Below are 14548 nucleotides of genomic sequence, written 5' to 3'. Positions count from 1 at the left end.
TTCAAAGGCTCCCTCTCTTTATTTTTGAAATATATAAGGTGAAGGCTCATATACTGTAGTGGTGAGGTTCATACCTGTTACACACACACATCATTCAGAGGCTTATTTCCAGTCTTGAGCCTTTCATGTATGCACTGACTATTACAAGACTTTGTAGAGTACCAGCTGTGTCCTGCATCTCGTGACAGAGATGCCTAACCCCTGGACTCTGTGTATTCACGGCTCTTAAACCTGCATTTGTAGTGGACTCTTGCAGATTACAAAGGATTATTATGGATTATTCCTAAGGGATCAGGAAAGGAAACTGAGCTCTGAAGAGGGGAGGGTTGGGGCAGTGATTCAGCAGGGTAGCACACAACAGGTCACTGACAGATCCCAAATAAATTCCAGGGAGAGACTGGCAGGTTTCCAAACCTTTCTGATTTTCTCCAGAATCCCAGCAGTGGTAGCTACATCTTGAGTGCAGGGCATAATGCTTTGTTTTCCAATATAAGGACTCTTCTCTATGATAAAACATGAGTATGAACTACCCAGCAGGCACAAGGACTGAATTGCAAAGCAGAACAAAACACATGGATAACACTGGCTGTTGCAGATGACACAGCAGAGAGAGAAAAGCCTTTACAAGGGAAGTTCTTGTAGTCTAAAATTTAGCTCTTAAGATGCTAAGTAGCATTTAAAAATCATGTAATTCCACCTGGGATGCTAGCTCTCAATTTTACTGCTGGGTTTTAATACAAACATCAGTGGAGTTAGATATGGAGGAAACTGAGTGCACAGCCAGGTTATCTCAGTTTAGCTCAGAGATCCCGGGACTAAACACAGCAGGTGTTCAACAGCACTGTGTTCATTCCCAGCCAGAAGGATAAAGCTGAGCAGGGATAACTGCGCCCACATTTACATGGCATTTCTTCAGGAGGCTCCTGAACTCTCCCATGAGGTGGCCCCAGGGAGCTCTGGAGCTGTGCCACCGTGCCTGGGCTAGAGGAGATGTGACAGTCCTGCTGCCCTGCAGTGCAAGTCACAGGGAGCTGTGTGGCTTCATATGATGGGGACACAATGTCTGGGGTGCTCCTGTGCATCCACAGCTGTTCCAACATTTCTGTGCAAGTTTTCCTGACTCTGGGAGAGTTTGGCAGCAGATTTGTGGTCAGGAGGGCAGCAAGCTGGCTAGTTCTGCTGGGATCTTGGCAATCCCCTGATTTTAGGGTTTGCCCTGAGAAGCGCATTAAAAGCTAATCCCCTCTGGGTTTGCATGACTGTCCTTTTGACTCGGAGCACTTGAGGTCTGCCTGCATGGTGCCACTGCAGCTCCTGGAATAGCTTCAGCCCAAGTTTATTTGAAAACTGAAAAGAGCAAAAGAGGACTTGGCCAGGCACCTGGTCCTCTACTCTCAAGGCTGCCTCAGTGGCAGCTTCTGCTCCCTCAGGAGGAGCTGGGGAGCCTGGAGGGGTCAGTTTCTAAGGGTGCACACACCTGAGCTCCAGTCTGGTCCCAGCTAGCTGGAGGAAGGGCTCTCTCTTCCCAAATTTCTTGCAAGGCGAAGACCCTTGACGATGATGCAACAGATCTCACTGTGCAGTATCCCTTAGGCAACCTGGAGTTAAAAATAACTTTCTCTTGGGTGGTGGGAAGTAGCAGAGATGGAGTAATTTTAACTACAGCTGTTACATCTTGTTCTGAACCTTAATGTGGAAATCATGGAGTCCTACCCACTTCAGAAGTCCTACCCACTTTTTGCTCCTGGTGATGAGGGTAGTGAGTACCAGCATTTAGTGACTCCTTACTGCCACCATATCAGGACAAAGTGCAGGGATTTCCCAGTTAAACAGGAGATGATTTCACAGCCAGGAATTCACACACCTTCAGGAGATCTGCTCCCAGGCCCATGTCTCAGCTCCCACATCCTTGCAGAGGTCTGGCCCGGGCTCCCTCTTGAGTCTCAGCCTGTGGGCCTGGCTGAGACTTACCCTGGAGTAGCAGTTTGGAAACAGGACTGCTCTGGAAACGGAAAAGAGGAAAGCGCCACTCATGTTCAGGCATAGTTAAACAGCAGAGCACAGGATGTCTTCCCCAATTTAATTAAATATAACAATTATATAGGTCCTCAACTAAACATAAAAGTGGCTCAGTTGCTGAGCTACACAGTCAAATCCCTGTCTGTTCTGATGTTGGGCTGAAGCCAAGGGGGCCTTGCTTCAAGGTGTATGCGCAGCTGCTGGCACTTTGAGGCAGGAAACAGGAGATGCCAAGGCCAGGAGCAGCTTGTGCAGCTGTCACATGGATGGCCACCCCTTGCTTATCACCAGCCATCACCTGAGCAGCACGACCCTCTCTGGTGGTGGGTGGAAGGGGTGCTGTGAGGATGGCCCAATGCTGGCTGTCAGATGGGGCAGCACATCTCCACTCTGTCAGCAGTAGGGATGGACTGCCTGGAGCAGGCTCAGCACTGCCCTTGCCAGCAGTGAGGATGCTGATGGCAAACACGGGGATGCCAGCTTGGCCTGTGTTTCTGGGGACCTCCACCCCCACCGTGCAGAGAGGGACATGCAGTGGCACAGATGCCATCCTGCAGCTCTCCTGCAACCAGTGAAGGACAGTGGACGTGGTTGCCTACCATTTTCTACCTTCCAAAGGTAGGTAGGACCTCAGGGCTGCCTGAAAACCACAAATCAGGCTGTTCTTCTTTCATAGGCAGCAGGCAGCTCCCTGCAGTCTGTGGGGAACATAGGGGTGACGAGTCTGGCTAAGGCATAGGTTGTTATCTTAAAATAATTTTTGCTAAAACAGTGTTTTTGTTTGTGATTATTTGAAGACACCTTTTTTGTCAGCATCTGTCCCAGATTACATGTGAGTATTTCTGACTTTCTGGGGCTCTGCCACCATAATGAACTGGAAGAGGGAGTGCACCTGGCTACAGCCTCCTCCAGTCATCCTCTCCCTCCCTTCCCTAGCACAAGGTTGTGCAATTATTTGTGTAATGTGGGACATCTTCAGCAGAAGAGCTTGGGAGACCTGTGTCACCACCCACACGAGTGCTGGGGAAACAGAGCTCTCCCAAAGCAGGGGTGCCCTGGTTTCTCAGCCATGCAGCAAGCGGGTCAGCCCACCCACAGACCAGTTGGGATCTGTGGTGCTAAGGAGCTGTGCCCTGGGAATTGCAGCCTCCCTGCAGCCACCCCAGACAAGTGCAAGCCCCATCAGGAACTTTGGCCATCCTCCCTTTGCTTGTCTGACAGGCTCCAATGTGCTGGTCTCTGGGGTGGTTGTTCCCCTCACTGCTTACTTCTCCATCAGCAAATGGGGCACTGAAGAGAGGGCTTGTCTTTCCCAACAATCTAGTCCCATGAGTTTAGTCTTTTATGTCCAAGGAGGACATAGAAAGCTAAAATCCCCCTGCTGATCTTGTGTGGGTGTTCATCCTTGAGCTTTATTTTCCAGCCAGAGTTGCAAGTTGGGAAGCAACCGCAGCCTTCTCACCTCCTCTCCAAATACCCACACACCAAAACCCCCAGAAAGCTCCTTGCTGGAGCTGGGGGTGAAAGTGTAAATGTTCCCATCCTTGTTTCTTCCCCTGCTGTGAATGTCAGAGCAGTAGCCTAAAAATGCAGTAATATCCACAGCGATCACTGGTGGTGGTATTTCTGACTTTGCCTGGAGCAGGATGAACCATAAATCTTGTGAGATAACATATTGCCACAGAGACTTCCAGCCAGTTTTTCCAGCCTTAGGAGTCTTAATGCTGCCAACCCACCCAGAGCTGGGTATTACTAGCACAGAAAGCAGCAGCTTTCTGTCATATCCATGAAAACAGAGTGAGTATTTGGTGCTTCCCCTATCTGAGATCTTGGAGGTATTGTGGGAAACTTTACCGGGATCCAATCTACCACACAGTGAAACTGGGGTATTTGTTGTCATGAGACTGAAAGTGTGACTGGTCTGAAGGAGAGACCAGAAAAATTATAGATTGGTTAAACAAAATTTTAGATTATTCTAGATGTCTCACCTCTGAATCTGCACTGAGTTTAAAACCAAAGATCTTATTCTTTTATGAGTAATCTGGACCTTGCCAGTGCCAGCTGCACTTTCCCACCCTGAGCATTGCTCAGGATCCCATTTCAGCCTTACCAACAGTGCATTCCGTCTGGAGTGGGGATGGAGGATGCTGGTCTTCAGTCCCACTGGGCTGGATTCATCCCTGCAATGCTTGCCTGACGCCTCTCTCCAATGCACAGGGCCCATGATCCTGCTCAGGGCAAGAGCAGCACTCTGGGACAAGGGGTGGTCTGCTCTGATGGGGATGCTCCTGGCACGCTGGCACTGCTCACACTCAGCCTGCTGCCCTTGGCCATGGTCCCAGAGGTGCCAGCAGGTCAGCACCTCCCTCTTTGTCCTGCCTCTACTTCTTGATCCTCCTGCTGCTCTTCCCTGTGGAGAGGTCCCTGCTGTCCACTGTAGCCTGTGGATGTGGTTAATGTGCCTTTGGCCAGGTTCTGGCACACAGCAGAGGGTGCTGGATTGGCAGGAGCAGAGGGAGCTGCTTTCCTCTGGCTGGCAGTGCTTTCCCTGAAAATCCTCTGGATGCCACCCTGCTCCTTGCCTCTCCAAGCCTGCTCTGTGGGGATCAGCTGTGCTTTGCGGAAACCTTTGCAGATGAGGGAATCACCTTCCACCTCATGGAGACAAGGATTTGTGTTCCCTTTGCTGATGTTTTGGGACAGCCCTACCTCTCTGTGTTGTTATCAGGAGTTTTCTGTAGCACTGAGTCCCTCAGCAAAGAGCTGACTTGTTTGGAGCAGCACTTCCCACAAGGAACACCACTGGCCTGCCTGGAAACCTGGCTTCTGCACAGGAGAGAGGGGGAAAACCCCAGCACAACCCAGCCCAGCCCTGCTTGGATTGATACTTACCTGGACAGCATTCCTCGGGATGCAACCCTTCCTCCTCATCCTTCAAGTCCTTCTGAGCTCTTTCCTTGTTTCTCAGCTCCTGGGAGATCCCTTGGGCTAATTCTCAGCCAGATCAATGCACTTCCAGAGTTGTAGGCACAAATGACTGAGTGGCTTGGCAGGGTGAGCTGGGGTGGAAGGGAAGCAAGAGGCTCCTGGGCTTTTGAGAGGTTGGTAGATTTTATTTTCTGCTGTTATTTCTAAAAGCAGGTTTCCTGTGCAGACTTGGTGCTGTTGGGAGGCGTGGGTGGGTGTTCTGTGGGGCAGCAGGGGATGCTGCAGGATGAGATGGACACACAGGATGTGGCAGGGGTGCCAGTGGGGGACAGTGTGGCCTCTTGAGGAGATTACAGGGATCCTGCCATAGGACGGGTGTGTGTCCTGCTCTGGCTGCCACTAGAGAGCCAGGTGGGTGGTTGGGAGGACAGGCTGTCCCCAAGATGCTGGCCCTGAATTGAACACCCTGGAGTCCTTCCAACCACCTGCCATTGGTGCTGTGGCTCAGCTGGGTGTCCTGAGTGCTGGGTGGAGAAGAATAATTGTCCTCAGACCCTGCAAAGTTCCCTTTCAGCCCTGGCAGATGAGAACAAGGGGAGACACATCTGCCAGAGACAATTCAGTGCTGGCACAAAGCACAGACAGAGCCGAGCCATGCACCAGTGCTGCTGGCCAGGCACAGGCTGGTACCACACCACAGGGCTGAGCCCCAGCCACTCTGAAAGGCCCTTTGTGGCCCTGGCTGCTGCACCCCGTGCCACCATCCTCACTCCTGGCCTCTCACTTGGGCTGTGTCCTACACACAGATGCCTTTGTGACTTTCTGACCCGCTGCAGTTGTGCTCTGGTTTGCACCACAGTAGAAATACAGGCTGAAATCCATCAGAAATATCTCTAAGAGGAGCTTGAAGCAGGGGCAATATGAATTTTTAGGGTTTTCCTCTAGATGTGGCACTCTCAAGCCACTCTCAAGCTGTGCTGAGCAGAAGGGCTCATGTGCCAGTGTCTGGGCTGTGATGCCCTCCTAGGACATGCATCCCATCTAAATGCCACATATCCCACATGGCACTGAGGGTCACCAACTCTGTTCCTGGCAAAGGCCTGTGCCAGCTTCTCACATGGGCCCAAGGTCTTTGTGCAGGAGCTGACCTGGCTCTGGGTGCCCACTTTCACACTGCTCTGCCCAGCAGCATTGGGACTTTGCTTTGCTTCTCTGTCCCTCCCTGGAATGGAGTTTGTAGCTAATGCTGCTCCTTGGGAGCAAACGGGGCCATAGGTGGCCCTAGGCTGGGCTCAGGGGTGTGGCCTGGCACATACAGAGGGTCACACTGGGGAGCCAGGAGTGGGAAAATGTCCTGGTGCCTGAGAATAACATCAGGCATTTTTCTTTCCCCTTCCAAGGAAATGTTTGGGTCCTGGAGGACTGCATCTTCTGACTGCTATTTCCCCTCTTGTGTAATTCTTTAGGAAAAACATCCAGGCATGCTAACTCCATCCCAGAAATGAAAAAACACAGCAGAGTTCCCAGCCCAGCTGATAGCCAGATCTCTGAGGAGGTGGGACACAAGATACAGCCTGGCATCTCCAGGGGATGCCCACCAGGCCAAGCACCTGCTCCTGGAGAGCACCACTGCCTCCCTCCCAGCCATCCAGCTCCCAGCCATGGAGATGGGACTGCCAGGATTGCAGAGATCTTTAAAATGTGCTTTTTGACAGGATTTAGCAGAGAGAAAGGGAATCCACCAGGAAATCCCGGTGCCCTGTGGATGTCTGTTAGACTGCAGTGAATATGAAAGCAGATGAAATTTTTTTAGAGCTTGGCTCAAACACTCTTTGGGCTCCACTCTCAGCAGTGCTTTGAGCTGAGCTGGCATCTTTGATCCCTTGAGCAGTTGGGAGCACATGGAAACTTCTGAGGCACTGCAGTGGTGAGCAGAGGACAGACAGGGATTTTGCTTTGGCAATGCTGCTATTAGCTCAGTCACAACTGTTTTGGAGGATTTCTGACAGCAAACAGGCAGAGCTGGATTTCAGCCAGCTGGTAACCAGGTGGTGGATGTGTCTTCAGCTGTAACTGTGTCGGCACACATTGCAGCCCCACAGCAGAACTTTTAAACATCACATCCCTTAAAAGACCTAATTTCGGAGGGAGTGTGTCAACAACTACTGAAACGTCTGCGGCAGTCCCTGAGCATCCAGAGGGAAACGCAGGCCTGGCTGTTTGGAGATGCTCCTCCCAGCCTGGGGGTCTTTGCAGTCGGGAACCATCTGTGGGTCCCCCAGCAGGGGCTGTGACCCCTCTGACAGGCAGATCTGTCACCCTCCCACCCTGTCGGGATCAGCCCTTTTGCAGCCTGATTACAGGCCTGGCTGGAAATGCAGACAGCATGGTTTTGGGGTGAGTCACTGAGGGTTTGGTGGCTTTTCCCTCCTTGCAGCTCCCGGCTCAAAGTGGTCACTGGCAGCATCAGCTCCTGGCCCCAGGGAGCACATCTGCAGTCCTTTACTTGTGGAGAGAGGTTTGTATGAGTGCTGAGCAGGCTCAGGGGAAGCAACTAAGAGTGCCAAGTATTATTCTGGAGATCCTTCATATTTTTTGGGAAAAGTGACCCCAGAGATAGGTGATGGGGAGGCTGGGCTTCCCAGAAATCCTTAGTGAGGGGAGATCTGCTCCTGTGGGCCTGGGCTTGGTGCCTGCCATGCTCCCTTTGCCATCCCTGAGGCAAGCAGAGCTTCTTGTCTTTCCTGGGAGCACAGAGACCTGCCCAACTTGCTCCTCTCTGCCAGCAGGAGTTCTTGATGTGCCTGGTTTGCAGGGAGGGGTGGGTTTTTAATTAAACTGGGTGTTACAGATGGGGGACATGGGCAAGCGACAGATATGAGAACCTTGCCCCGTCAGATGGGAATAGAAGCAATTTTTGGTGGACAGTGTTCCTCCAGAGGTCACATAACATCTGGGAGGTGAGGGGAAGCCTGACTGGGCTGCAGTCAAGCAGCTCTTCAGGGATGGAATTTCTTATCAGTGTGACGAATACTGACTGCTGCCTCTTATTTGATGTGCTGTGTGGGGCACAGATGGTGCACAGATCTGCACCAGGGAGGGGACTCACAGCCCAGCTGCTGGGAACAGGCACTGCCATCAGACATGTCCTCTGCTCCCCAGTCTCCTAAACCATGACAGGCAGGGGCCTGAGCACCAAGTGTCTCAGGGCTGTGATGGATCCTGGTGCTTCCAGAGATAGCTGCTCCAGACAGGCTCTCACCTGGAGTTTGTTCAGGTGTGACTGTGACTGGGCCCTGCAGTGTTTGCAGCACCTCCCAGCTCTGCAGCAGGCAGTGACTGTGCAGAACCCCAGATATCCCTCATCCTCTGATTTGTAACCTTCCTTGTCTTTCCTCTGCCCCTCAGCCTGCTGTGAGCCTCCTCCCTGGGCTGCAGCTCAGGCATCTTGTGCTCTCCTGGGCTCCCTGCTCAGACTCCTGCCACCTTCACCAAGGCTTCTGCACCATCCAAGACTGATCCCAACCTCCATAAATGCTGATAATGCCCCACTTAGTACTCAAAGGCTTACAGAACCTCGCAGCAGCTGTAAATTGTGGGAGCTGTCTTTTGTGTAGAACAAATGTTGTTTGTACTAGAAATAGGTTGGAAGAACTGTCAATAAACAGCTTTGGAAACACATCCCATAAGAATATGAAATATTTCAGGGTGCGTATCTACAATGGGGACCACCAATGTCCTGCCTGAGAACCCACTGTCTCCAGCACCATGTCCTCAGCTTCAGCATCAGTTCATAACATCAGCATAAGCCCCTGGTACAATAGCAACCCTGTCATTTGTGCTCACTTATCCATCTGTCTGTAATATCTCTAATCAAGCCCATTATTTATTGGTATAAAATTGGCTACCCAGAGCAACAGAAGGCTGTCCAAGGTCAGGAGGAACATGACAAGAGTTTTCTGACTCTGACACTCTGAGGCTCCCCACGGCGAAGGCTGTCAGTACTATTTGCAGACATCACTGTGCAAGGGGAAGACAATTACTGCAGGAGAACCACTTTTCCTGGGCTTAGTGATTCACCAGTCTGTGTGGGTGCCATTAATCCCCATGGGAGTGGGGGCAGGCAGCCTCACAAAGACACTATTCCCTGATGGAGCATTGCAGTAATGCTGGCAATGCCATAGAGAGGTTCCCCCTGCTCTGGGGGGACCTTTTCCCCCTCAGAAAATACTTGGAGAGGGTGCAGGACTGCTCTGCAGCTCATGGCACATTAGATGGACCATGCTGTGGGCTATTCCAGTGATACCTGCCATCCTGCAGTGGGAATTCTTTCTTGCCTGGCAGAATCTTTGCCATTGAGCTTTTCCCTGCAGCTGTGCTGTACAGAGTGAGGTGAAAAGCTCATCATATTCACTCACCTTACAGGTGTTCAGAGAGCTCCTAGACCCTCTGTGGTTCCCCACAGGTTATCTGTTACCTGTGGTTATCACAGGTAACCTTCCTGGATGGAACACCTTGAGCCCTCCCCTCAGAGCAGTCTGTGTTGCAGTCCCTGTGCCAGCTCCTGGGCTCTGCTGGGGGGAACAGCTGAGCCACTGGGGATGCTCCTCTCTGCCCCTGCACCCCTGGGGTGTCCTGGCTTTGGCAGCCAGGTTCTGCACCGTTCTGCACTGGCTGGTCTGATATACACAACACTTGGCATGAGCCATAGTCAGTTTGTGATGGAAATGTTGCCTGCAGAACCCCCTTTGCTCCTCAACAACACCTGAAATCCCTGTGCCTTATATGACATGGTTTGTATGAAAACATAGGTGATATCTGGGCACAAAAGGCACAATTAAAGATAATACACAGAGGAACTTACACAGGGGTGCAAGCTGAAGGAGTCCTCCTTCCCAGCAAATGATTGTACATGGGATTGATTTACTGACTGCTTTTGTGGAGAGGAGGCTTGTAGGAAAAAAAATACCTTCTTTTTCCCCAAGCTTAAAACACCTGGAAAAATTCTGTGTTTGAGTGTTATTTATTGCCAGAAAATATTTGTCTGACAATTATAATCACTGCTAGTATCTCCAATGTGTCTTAAAGCTTAATTACCTGATCATTTTTGTTAGCAGTGAGATAATTCTTGCCTCAACCAGTAATTGTGCCACAGCAGCTTACAGCACCTGTGTGCAGTGGCTCTGTGCTCAGGAGAGGCCATTTGCTGACCCTCCTGTGAGCCTCCACGAGGCACGGCATGGACTGCAGAGCTGTGCTCTGCTGGTGATGGAGGTAAGGAAACCTGGGGAAGGAGTGGCTGTGGGGACCAGGGAGGCAAGCAGCAATACAGGAGAGACACAAATATAAAGAGTTAAGCCAGCATGAATTTGTCAGCCAGAGTGATCCATTCAGAGAGTGATAAAGTGCCCATGGGCTGGTTTTTAGGGGTTTCCTGGCAGAGTGCCACTGGGGCTGGCAGGGATAGGAGGTTCTGCTGCCCCTCAACACAGGGCAGAGAGGCCTGCACCCTCCTCACCCTGTTGCAAGAGATGCTTTTGCTCACCTGAACCCTGGAGGTGACCAGGTGCTCACACAATCCCTGCAGCAACTCGATCTCAGGGCTCCCTTGGCAGCAGCAAAGCCAGAGGAAGGAGGAATTGCCCTCTAGCATGTTCCAGAAGGCAGCATGCTGTAAAATTCATTACCCTCAGACTAGTTTTAGCCCTCCTGTAAAATACATTTTGTGTCTAATCTTGGTAACACACCATCTCTTCGCCACCAGCCTGGCAGTGTGTCTCACTGCACCCAGCCTGTGGTACCCTGCTCCTGGGGACACGTTTCCAGGCTGGTTTGAGCTTTCTTAAATTGAAGTCTCCAGCACTGGTTTTACAATGCATCAGGCAGCAGGTGAGATGCCTCCTCTCAGGCTCTGGGCGCATGGGTGTGCCCTGGGATGCTGTGCGAGGCTGAGTTTGGGCTCCAGCCCGGGCGCCCACAGCCCGGAGCCACACACGGGGCTCGCATCCCTTCAGGTCTGTGCTCCAGAGTGAGCTGTGAGAGCTGTGGCACACCGGGACACGGTTCATTTCTCCTTGTGAGCACCTACAGCCCGTTTAAATCTATTCGAAGTGGTCTGCGGAGGGGAGCATCCCTCAGGCTCGGGTGCTCTGCTGACCCCGGGTACAGGAAACCAATCTCCCTTTCTTCGCCGAGGGAAGAACCTGCTCATGGGGAACCTCTGTTGAGCAAGGAAATACAAGCTCTCATGCCCTGCATGGGCCGAGGGATTTAGCAAGGAGGAAGCCAGGCCCCGAGGGGCTGCAGGAGCCCCAGACCTGCGTGCCCGGGGCTGTGGCAGCGGCTGCTGCGCTCTCCGCCCCGCTCCGGCTCTGCCGCCGCCCTCCGAGCCCCCGCTGCCTCCCGGGCCCTCCTCGCCTGCCCCGAGATGCTCCCAGCCACGGATTCCTGTTTGGTTCACGGTTTGGTGTAGGGGGAGGAGGCTGTAGCGGCCGCCTTTCGCTCCCGTTCCTGTTCCAGAATGAGTCACGGCGATGACGGAGCCGAGCAACAGGAGAGAGGCGAGTCCGCCTTGTGACGGTGATTCAGCCCCTGCGGGGTGGTGGCAGCGCGAGCAGAGCTATTGTTCCTCCCCACCAGCTGGTGACAAAAGTGTTCTTGCCCCTCTCACGGCAGAGGAAGAAACATGAACAAAGCGATGTGTAAAATAGCGACGAGTGATGTCCCTGCTCCCGGGAACAGCCTGTGGCTCTCAGCCTGCGCTGCACGCCGGGCTGTGCCCGCAGCCAGCCCCTCTCCTGCCCCGGGACTCTGTGGCTGCTCTGCCAGGCCCAGGAGCAGCTCAGGGCACACAGGGCTGGCTCGGTCCGCACACCGAGGAGAGCTGGGCTGAGGCAGCCTGGCAGTGCCACACCAGGAGCCACCAGCACGTCCCTGCAGCTGTGTGTGTCACCCAGCACCCTGGGGACACGCCCTGCATCCCCTTCACGAACGGGAGCTGGCATTTGGGCGGTTCTACAGGCTACAAAAGCAGTGAAGTCTGCTAAAGCCTGAGCGCTGTGACCAACAGGGAGTGGTTATCCTCTGCCTCTTGTCAAACGAGGTTTGGGGGCATCAGGTGAAACCAGCAGAAATATGTTCACCACAACAAATGAGGAAAAACTGGTTTACAAAATTTGAATTGAAGTTGTTGTCTGTTGCATGGCAGAGAAGCCAAGAAAATTTTACAAGGATTCAAAAAAATTATTCATTGTATTAAGATAATACCTGGTAGTCACCAATTCAAATACAATCCCTCAATTAGGAATTCCTTGAACCAAGTGTCAGTAGATGTGGGGAGGAGATGCAAGAGTCATGTTTGCAGGCTCCCCTGGACATTTACCCTCCCCTTGGCACACACTGGGGAGAGCTTCTGCCACTCCAGCTCACTGTTTCCACATGCCTTTTCTCAACATATCTGGGAAATTTATAGGTTGTTCTATAAGCAATATGTGGTCTTTAAACAAATGCTCCAAAATCCAGAATGGCAAAATTAATATGAAGCTGAGCTGGAAAACCATAAATAATCTTTTACTGACTTTAGCATTTTCTTCTCCCAGTTATTTACATTTTGCTCATTTTGTACTTGCAATTTAGATGAAGCCCAAGGAACTGCATGTCAGATTAATGCATGACTGATAGCAGCTTCAGGATGTTCAGACAGCAGCAATATGTGTATCATTGACAGTGAATATTCATGGGGATAGATCAGCTTGGAGGATTAAAAGCCACATGCTAGAGGGGTGGATATAATGAAAACAGAAGTAATCAAATGAGTTAAGCAGGAAAGGTGTAGCTTTATTGGCTTTTTATAGTCACTTTCTCAGTCTCCTTCAGTTCCTAATTACTGTTGCCAGAAGATAACAGCTATTAGCAGTGGCTACAGATCCTGGGCTCTTTGAAGTCCTGAACAATAGACCACAGGAGGTGCTACTGGGCGTTCTTCATCTTCTCCCCAGTCTACAGCAGCCCTGGGTCACGCAAAATGCTGATGGCTGTTTCCACCAGCAGCATTCCCAGTCACCTTTGATCACAGCCACCCTTGCAATAGCTTCAAGAAAAAGACTTTATTTTGGTGGAATAAAAATAATTTGTTGCCTGATCATATCATAACAACCCTGAGGAAAGTAGTCCCTGTATCTGCCTGGGCAGGGAGGAGATGCAAACTGTTTTGGGCAGTGCTGAGATCTCACCAGGGAACCTTCCCCACTCCTGACCACCTGGTTCATCCCAGTGACAGCAACACCCCAAGTTTGCCTTGGCCACAACTGTGTGTGAGCATGAAATGAAGCATCAGGCTCATTGTCAGATCCGAGCTCACAGGAGCGTGCCAGGCTGACAGCAAGGCATGGAGGACAGACCTGGGGTTCAAAATAATGACAGATTGAAAAATTCTGCAAGTCTACACTGTATAGCAATGGACTTCTGAAAATATCAACTTTACTCAGATTTTGCTGACATAAGTTGCTGTCAAATGACTTTTCCTCTTTCTCTCTGTGGTCCTGTATTGCTGTAGATGCTGTCCTGCAGCAGGAGACCCTGTCCCTGATGGAAGCACAAGAAGCCTCTCCAGGGTGTATTGTAGTGGGTGGTTTGTTGAGCAACCACCATGAGTTGTCACAGGTGTTACATTCTGCACAATTTTTTGTTTTGTTCTTTTTCCTGCCCTAGTGAAGACCTCCATGTGTCTTGACACTGTTTTGGCTTTGTTCCAGCTCTAACCCTTCAAAATATTCTGTTACCTTCAGGTTAGCCTTCACCTCCCAGCTCAGTTAATCAGACTCTCATTAGCTTTGGTCCCCTGCTGCTTTTTCCCACTCTGTTGCTTTAATCCTGCTCTGATCTGACAAGCAAGGCACATGGAAACAGTGGCTAGGATATGCTCTGGAAATAGTTCTGCCCTTTAAAGCCCTTGGTCATGTTTTTCTCTTTGGTCCTGAAATCTTTCCATACTGGCCACTGTAACCTGCCACCAGCAACCTTCTCAGGAAACCACTGGTGCTTACACCCTCCATGGTGTGTCTTGGGAGCCCAGGGGGAAAACCACATTATTTTGACTGCAGTCAGGATGCAGGGAAATTGTTCGCTGCAAGGCAATCCTGTGCCATGTGTGCCCAGGAGCTCCTCAGCACCTTTGCTGGCAGCTCAAAGGTCTTGGCTCCTTCCCGTTCAGGAGCTGAGAAACATCAGCCCATGAGCAGAGCAGGGACAGGGGCTGGCAGATCAGCACAGATGGGGCTGGGAGGCAGGAGAGAGGCAGCTTCACTGGAGGAGGTGCTGGGTTAGAGCCCTCGAGGGAGCAGCCTGGGAAGGAGGGAGGGCTGAGTGGAGCACTGAATAGAGGCTTAAACTTTACAGTTATTTAGGATTTTGCAGTGTTGATATTCAGTCAGAGATAAGTGGTCATTCACTTGGTATCTTAGAAGATATTGAGAAAAAGAAATGTTATATGGAGTGCTGCTTTGCTTAAAGAATAAGTATTGATGTAACAGGGACTAAAATGTTCTAGTATCAGCTGACATATGCTAGTCAAAAATCTATTACGTGGAAAATCCAGTGATGA

Source organism: Poecile atricapillus, chromosome 8 (genome assembly GCF_030490865.1).
Source record: "Poecile atricapillus isolate bPoeAtr1 chromosome 8, bPoeAtr1.hap1, whole genome shotgun sequence".
Taxonomy (NCBI): domain Eukaryota; kingdom Metazoa; phylum Chordata; class Aves; order Passeriformes; family Paridae; genus Poecile; species Poecile atricapillus.
This window is presented reverse-complemented; position numbering follows the sequence as displayed.